Source organism: Meriones unguiculatus, chromosome 5 (genome assembly GCF_030254825.1).
Source record: "Meriones unguiculatus strain TT.TT164.6M chromosome 5, Bangor_MerUng_6.1, whole genome shotgun sequence".
NCBI classification, from domain to species: domain Eukaryota; kingdom Metazoa; phylum Chordata; class Mammalia; order Rodentia; family Muridae; genus Meriones; species Meriones unguiculatus.
The window spans coordinates 16,725,459-16,734,261 of NC_083353.1; the positions used below are offsets into that span (position 1 = coordinate 16,725,459).

General features: G+C 38.6%; 1 pseudogene; it reads left to right on the forward strand.

Annotated features, from left to right (window-relative positions):
* Window positions 1-480: 480 nt before the first annotated feature.
* LOC132654360 (immunoglobulin kappa variable 4-1-like) lies at window positions 481-7,724 on the forward strand (annotated as a pseudogene).
* Window positions 7,725-8,803: the final 1,079 nt, after the last annotated feature.

Here is an 8,803-nt window from a genome sequence, read left to right on the forward strand (position 1 = left end):
ATTTTCTAAACATTTGTTGATAGACATTTCATTGATTTAAGTTTATTCTATTGTAAATAGTGCATTAATAAAGATGGATATGAGGATATATCTATTTTGCGCTGGTTTATATTTATTCAAGAACATGCCTAGTGCAGGAGTAGCTGAATTATATGATATTTCCATGATTCTTAAGCATCCTCCACTTTGATGTCCTCAGGGGCTGTACCAGTGTGCAGTCCCTCCAGAAGCATATACTGATTTCTATGTCTGTATAGTTTTCCATTATTTATAGTTGATTTTATGATTTCCTTTTTATTAGTTATTCAAATGAAGTGATTTTTATGGTTTTGCTTCAGTTTCTATCTCACTCTCAAAAATGAGAAGAATCTGAAAGCCTCAACAGATCAACTGTAACACTAACCATCTTCAGAAGAGCACATGATTTTGATATCCTGGAACTTTCCTTACCTTTACTCACATCTATTTGTTTAGAAGAGAATGGACAATGCATATTCTTCTGCTCCATATCGTCATGCTGAGGATGGTGTAGCTGAAGCAACATTAAGGTTTTTCCTGGATGAAACTGTGTTTCCGCAGGGTATAGAACTCATCTGTAACTTGTTGATCTATTTTTATTTCTTTCACATAAGTTCAGAAAATTTTTAATGATGTTCCAAAGTCAAGAAACACATGATGGCAGTTGGACCATCTAAGTAGAGAGCTTTTCATTTTAGGTTAAAGCACTGTATGAGGACACTCTGTGCCTTTTCCACCATAATAAATGATGACCACCCCAGCCTCCACTCTTCTGATTTTGAGAATGAAATATGCATATTTCTTAACCAAATTCCATGGAGACTGTCAAGATCCCTAGTGTCCAGCCTGGAAATGTATGAGTCAGTATCTGTGTCCTATGCCCGGCTTGTATGTCAGAAGTGTGATATCACCTGTAAAATGTTCAATGTAACATCAGGTATATAGGTCTATATGTTTGATGAAGAAGACAAACTTTCGTGCATAAATAATAAGAATCTTACTTGAATCTTATTTGAAGCTTTTTGACTAGTTAGGAGGTATTCACTCCAGGTGTTCATGTGCAATATTATGTATAGTTCAAGGGTCTGAATAGAGATCAGTGAGTTTTTTTCTTAAGCTGCAAAGTTTTGATCTTTGGATCTGGAATGGCATTCAAAGTCCAAGTGATAAACTGCTGGCTCTCATGGCCTAGCTTGGGGAAAGTGACTGGGTCAGAGAGGCAGACCAGAAGCTCACATTCTCATGGGGTTCTTCTCCGACAATGAAGCACATAAGGTAATTTTTGTTTGTCAGAGATATAGGTCTTGAACTCCCTCCACTGGTTTTCTTTTTAAACTTCCGAGGAGACCTTTTATGTCTTTTGTTCAGCCTTCTTTTCCTCATGAAAGCAAAGGCTATCCTGAGGGGCCATTTAACTCAGTACATTGTAAGACATATCATTACAGCAGTATCCCTTTTTGGATAGTCATTTATTCTCTGCTGGATTTGGTGAATATGTGATAGGATCTAAAGTACATTTGGTGAGGATCAATACTGACAAGAAAAGGAGCCTAAACCAATGACTGGAATAGTACAAGCAGAAGGATTAAGTATTGCTGATCTTTTAGTAAAGTAACTAAAATTACCAATGATATATATTTAAATTGAACTTTATTATTTTAATTCATGTACCACAAAATGGTAAATGATGTGTGGTAGTTTATATGCTCATTATATATATGTGCATTCCTTTTTTTTTTTGAAACATCACAGAGAGTGTAAACTCATTAACCTCTTGATTTTACATCACCAGGTTTCTTTTATTTCTAAATTAAAAAAGAAACATAATTGAAGAGATTTGTAACATGCCACTTCCTCACTGAAATTTATTTGGCATTAGGAGTACAGTGGATGGTATATTTGGAAGAACCTATATCATCTAGAAGATAAACCTCTGTGAATATTTGTGAAATATCTCTATAAAAGTCAGCCTTTGGAAATGTCTGGAATGGATCATTTTGATCAGTTGAATTCCCCTAGGAAAACTCTTATAACTTTAGGCAAGACAATACCCAGCATATGGATATTGACCTCCATAAAATGGAGAGAGTGGCCTGAGCTCTAGCATTCTGCACACTCTATTTCTCAGTTGTGTATGTGATATGAGCAGGTGCTTCATGTTTTTTTCTAGTTTGTCTTCCATACTATATTAGGTTTTATGTTTGAACTGTGTTTCGAAACAAATCATGTTCCCAAATAAGGAACAAAGTTTCCTGACTTGCTTTTTTCACTGTAGTTTATCACAACAAAAACAGAGATTGGGGCCACCCATACAAATCTGAAGGCAGTGTCTTCACTGATGTGGTTCTTCAGAAAATGGAGGCTCGCCAGCTCTCCAGGCAAGATTGAAAGGAATATTGGATTCTGCATCATTATGATATCCCCACTGAACCCTGAGCTAAGAAGACAGAGGTTAAGATTAAATACAAACACTGACTTGTTCCCATGATTTTCTCTTACTATTTGTATCAAATGAAGCTATTTTTATTAGTAGGTAATTTCCTTTCCACCTTAGTTTTAAAGCAGCACAGACTTTACAAGGCACGAGAAGTCTTTAGGAGTCATTTACTCATCCTCCTCTTTCCACTGCCCATCTCTTCCTGTGTCAGAGGCTTTGGCAGCACGTAAGTCTTTATTTTTTCATGGATCTCCCTCATTACCTATCATGTCTCTTTAATCAGAAGGCTGTTGTTGGATAGACATTTGGCTACTTGTTTATGAACCCTATCTTCTCTTCACAGGATCTAGGCTCAATTCCCAGCAGACATGGTAGGTGACAATGATCCATAACTCCAGTTCTAAGGGATCTGATGCTCTCACCTGGCTTCTGCAGCCACCAGGTACATACATCGTGCAAAGACATGCATACAACCAATATAGTCACAGAAATAAAAATGTTAAAAAGAAGACCCTCACATTATCTCTATTTGTTTAAGACTATGCTTTCCACAGATGTTTAAGCTGAAGGTTTGCTAATGGGTTTATTTTTAGTGCATCTAGTAACAGATTTCAGGGAAAATTCAGTTCTGACAGGTTGCTTTGAGTTCTCTAGCCACACCCTCTCTTACTGACTCAGAGAACCTGTACAAACTCTCCTGAGCGAAGCAGTACCTGTGGGCTCTAGGCACATAAAGCAGGACAGTTTTATTTCATTGCTGCCACTCTGTATGAGGACCTCCTGTCTCTTGAATTCAGTAATAAACTTCTATATCCTCGGTACCATGCTGCTGATTTTAACTAAGAATAGTATGTCAATGTTTTATCTGAGTTATTGAAAATCTTTCCATGCCTACTACTGTTTGTCACATATATGGGGTAGAAATAGCCACTCATCCAATAAGTAGAAGGTTCTATGTGCTGGAACAGAAAAGCTGAGTTCAGCCTTGTACTGTCTCAGGATAATTTGCATCTGAGGCTAATATTCCCTGGTCCTCCATCCACAGTGGTGTCCATGAAGAGAGTGCTGTGTCTCAGAAGCTGAAAGCCATCAGCTTCAGAATTCCTGATTACAAGGGTGTAAGCATAATAATCCGTGTTGAATCCAGCCAGCAGTGTTATAGTCCATTTTAAATCAAAGCCAACAGAATCTAATTCACCAGGACACACTGTAGAAACTTGGTAAGTGACAAAGGACTATTGGGCTTTTTATAATATGTATACTATAACATGAAATCATTTCCTTTTTAGACCCCATGTTCTCCCCTTGAATACTGTGAGAATCCCATGGAGTTTGGATTTGTAAGATCCCTGTCTTTGTTTGTCCAATCTAAAGGAACAGATGTTAATGTCATGAGAGCAAGGTCTGAGCTCAGTGCTGCTGTCACAAGGAATGTAAAGTTAGTTGAGATGAAAAGCATATGAAAACTTGCTAGACAGTGACAAGAGCAAAGTTCCCTTTTGTCGTAGTCTAGAACTTGAGAATAGGAACTTCATGTATCTGCATAAGTCTACCTTTCTCTTATGACTTTGTGTTAGCGGTTTACAGAGAAGATCTGTGTGTCCTCATCAGAAATTAGCTAATGTTGTACATTAGCTAACCTGAAAAGCAGATGTATAAAATTATATATGTACTTCAAAACAGAAGTCAGTGCATATTGGAAAAATGATTATTTATTTTTCAATAATATTTGTGGCTTCATGGTGAAACACTAACATCAAGTAAATAATTTGCTTTTAAGTCTCAGCATCTGCTTTGATAGTCTGCAGGGCAGAGCCTTTCAGGGGCCTCTGTGGGAGGCTCCTAACTGGTTTCCTGTATTGTTCTTCTTCTGATGTCCATCCTCTTTGCCTTTCACAATGGGGATTGAGCATTTTAGCCAGAGTCCTCCCTCTAGATTAGTTTCTTTAGGTGTACAGATTATAGTAGGTTTATCCTATATTATATGTCTATATGAGTCAGTATATACCATGTGTGTCTTTCTGTTTCTGGGATTGCTCACTCAGGATGATCCTTTCCAGTTCCCACCATTTACCTGCAAATTTCATGATTTCCTTGCTTTTCATTGCTGAGTAATATTCCATTGTGTAGATGTATGGCCAAACTTTGGGCAGAATGCAGGCAATCCTATGAAAGAAGTGGGAAATTGTAAGATCTAGAGAAGACAGGAGGTCTACAAGGAGAGCAACAGAACCATAATATTTGAACACAGGAATCTTCCCTGAGACAAATACTCCAACCAAGTACCATGCATGGAGATAACCTAGAATCCTTGCACAGATGTAGCACATGGCAGTTCTGTGTCCAAATGTGTTACATAGTAATGGGAACAGGGACTGCTTCTGACATGTACTGATTGGCCTGCTCTTTGATCAACTCTCCCTGATGGGGGAGCAGCCTTACCTGGCCACAGAGGAAGACAATGCAGCCACTTCTGATGAGACCTAACAGACTAGGATCAGAAGGAAGAGAAAGAATCCCTCCCCTACCAGTGGACTTGGGGAGGGGCATGCATGGAGAAGTGGGAGAAAGAGAGGGCTTGTGAGGGGAGGAGGGAGGTAACTAGAGGAGGGATACAAAGTAAATAAACTGTGATTAAAAATAAAATTAAATCAAAATTAAAAAAGTAATAATTTGCTTTTGGTAGATAAGGCCATGAGTTGTTTTATAACCAACAGATTAATGATGCACATTGTTGAGAGATTGTCTCCATATATAGATTAGATTGGCACAGATGTTGGTATGTTCTCCAGTCTGGCCTCAAACTCATAAGTCTCCTGCTTTTGTCTCTCCAGTTCTGGAAGTACAGATGTGAATTGCCACTCCTTGCCATGATACTTGATTTATTTATTTTTCTCTTTTTACTTTATACATAATTCTGGCTTTATAATTAATTTCTTATATATACTTTCTGAATTCAATAATGTGAAGTCCTAGCAGGTTCTGTGATTACTCTTATCTCTACAGGTTTTTAATACATAAGCAAACTTTTGTTTTTCACCATTTGGGTAACAGCAATCACTGATGTAGTGTTCTATTGTTCTCTATAAAATCATTAAGTAGGCGAGGATGTCTGTGCCCCCTTCTGGAGAGACTTACCTGTTCACAATGTCAGAAGCCCATCTTTTTTTTTTTTTTAATCAGTTACATTTTATTAACTCTGTATCCCAGCCGTGTCCCGATCCCTCATTCCCTCCCAGTCCCTCCCTCCCTCCCTCATCTCCACCGTGCCCCTTTCCAAGTCCACTGATAGGGGGGACCTCCTCCCCATTCATCTGATCCTGTTTTATCAGGTATCTTCAGAACTGGCTGCAAAGCCCTCCTCTGTGGCCTAACAGGACTGCTCCTCCCTTCGGGTTGGGGAGACCAAAGAGCCAGTCATTGAGTTCCTGTTAGAAATAGTCCCTGTTCCCCTCACTTTGGGAAACCAATTGGTTACTGAGCTACCACAGGCTACATGTGAGTGGAGGTTCTAGGTTATATCCATACATGGTCCTTGGTTGAATGTCAGTCTCAGAAAAGACCCTGTGCCCAGATATATTTGGTCCTTGTGGAGCTCCTATCCTTTCCCCATCAGACTAACTCCCCTTCTTTCTTATGATTCCCTGTACTCTGCCAAAGGTTTGGTCATGAGTCTTTGCTTTGAAAACACTGCTAGTTAGAGTCTTTCAGATGCGCTCAGTAGACTCCTGTCATACGCAGAAGCCCATCTTAATCCAGTTTCAGTACTGCTACTTTCTAAATTACACTAACATTAGTATTTGTTTAATAAAAACTCATGGCAGTGTTGGTCTACAGAAAAGACTTCATGAAAAACATGTTTTTGCCTTCCATTTCTTCATAGTTCGACCCCTCTTTCAATTTCCTGAAGTTGTGGGGAGGCGACTTGAATGTTTCTACTTGTTTTCCTTTGCTTTGAGATTAAAGTTGCTCTGATTTCAGTCTTAAATTAATGTTCACCTGGATTTTCACAGTGAATTTTGGGCTACTCTTTGCATCTTAGTCACTTATTTATCCCAGAAAATAGAGTCCAAATGTCTGTTCTCTGTCTTCAGTACAAGAGTGGCTTTGGAGCTGAGTAATATTGAACACATTTAACCTCAATTCTCTTTTTTCCTTTCATCTTTTCTTCCGTCTATGTTCTCTTTCTTTTATGGCATGTTTATGACTTTGTTTCTTTTGTTTGTTCTGATTTTTTGAATATATCTTATAATTTCCCTAAGTATGTCAATCTGAGATAGCTCTATTAATGTTTCTACAGAAGTCATTTGGTTTCCGCAGGTCTTGGATTTTAACCTAGATCTGCTGTTAGAGCACCTAGTACTTTTCTGTTTGAGAGCTGTAAGACAGTCTTATTCAGTGATTGCTCATGTTCTCTGTAATAGTATTTTTAACTATTGATTGACATCATCTACACTCACAGACACTGCGCAGGCATTTGCTTATGCACTTGCTGACTGCTTTGCATAAACCCCCTACAGCCCAACCCATAAACCAGGCCTTTGCAGTTAACACTGAGGTGCATCAGATAGCAGTGGGGAGCAAGATGAACTCACAGACCCAGGTTCCCATATCCCTGCTGCTTTGGGTGTCTGGTGAGAAACTTAAAATATTATAATCTTTGCAGAGTCACTTCTTTGTAGACAAAAAACTTAGAGTCTGCAAGTCTCAATATTTCCTACATAATAAACCTCTGACAACATGATAGTACAAAGATGTGAAATGACAAATTTCAATTGCTTTACAATCTGTGTTTGTGTTTATATTCATATTTATTGTGTGTATCTGATTGCAGGTACCTGTGCAGGCATTGTGATGACTCAGTCTCCATCCTCCCTGGCTGTGTCAGAAGGAGAGAAGGTCACCATTTGCTGCAGGTCCAGTCAGAGTCTTTATTACAGTGACAACCAAAAGAATTTATTGTCCTGGTACCAGCAGAAACCAGGGCACTCTCTTAAACTGCTGGTCTACTGGGCATCCACTTGGCACACTGGGGTCCCTGATCGCTTTACAGGCAGTGGATCTGGGACAGATTTTACTCTCACCATCAGCAGTGTGCATGCAGGCTGAAGACCTGGCAGTTTATTACTGTCAGAATAGTTTCAGTATTCCTCTCACAGTGCTTCGGCCTCCAACACAAACCTCCTTGAAAGTCTCACCAGATGCCTGCACCACACACAGCCCTGGCCCTGCACACTTCCCCCTTCTGCCTGATGGCAGGTGTGCCTGAAAACATGATGAAAAATTTTGCAGAGCCCCTTACTAAATTATAGGTTTAACGATTCTTATGTCTTCTTTATGAAAATACTTTATATGAATATGCAAAAAACTCAGTTTTTTATTTGTATTCCATCTGTAACACATTACTACAAACTCTGTTGTTTGAATATAAGAGATTTTTTTTTCTTTTTACAATATTGGAGTTCTGATATCCACGATAGTGATGGTGATGGAAAAAAAATTATTTCTATTTAGAGGCACTAAGAAAGAGAATGTTTCTTGGTTTTTCTAGATTATATAGTACTTTCCTTCCTTCTTTTTTTCCTTCCTTCCTGTCTTCCTTCCTTGCTTCCTTCGTGGTGCCCATATCTCTGCTTGTTCATTTACTTTCCATAAAGCATTTTAATTTTTATTACATTTCAGTTAATTACCTATGTCTGCATGCATTTGAGTGTGCATTAGTGTGTCTGTGTGTGCATATTTATAGGTGTACATTGGACATGACATGAAGGTCAGAGGAGAATTTAGATCTGAATCTTTTTCTGTTTTGTTTCTGGGGATCAAGTCAGGTTTGACATCAGGCTTGGCAAAAAGTGCCTTTGCATTTGAGTTATCTTGCTGCCTCTTTAAGTCTATTGTGGGTGTTAACTCATTGAATACAATTTCATGAAAGCAATGTCTTTCCAATAGATCATGTATTTTGTCCATATGCACTAACCCTCATTTTGCTTTCCCTTTCCTGGTATTTCTTCTTTCCTGTCAGGACGTACTCAGGGAAAGGGATTCAGGAGACATCTGGGATTACTGGAAGGCAACTTAGGTTTTATTTTTTCCCCAATGTCTACAATAGAGCAAAATCTGAGGCAGAGATTGAGCCTCTCGAACTTCTTCCTCTAACTGACACCCCACTTTTCTGTGCTGCTTTTATATCTCTCAAAACTCTGGCATGGTATGAAAGAGGCTTCACTGCTGTCATCCCTTAAATATTTACCTGTCCTGGTTAAGGAGATCTCCTACAGGATCTTTATGAAAATTAAATGCAGTTCAGATGAATTAATGATACATTTCCTGTTTTGATTTAAACAAATG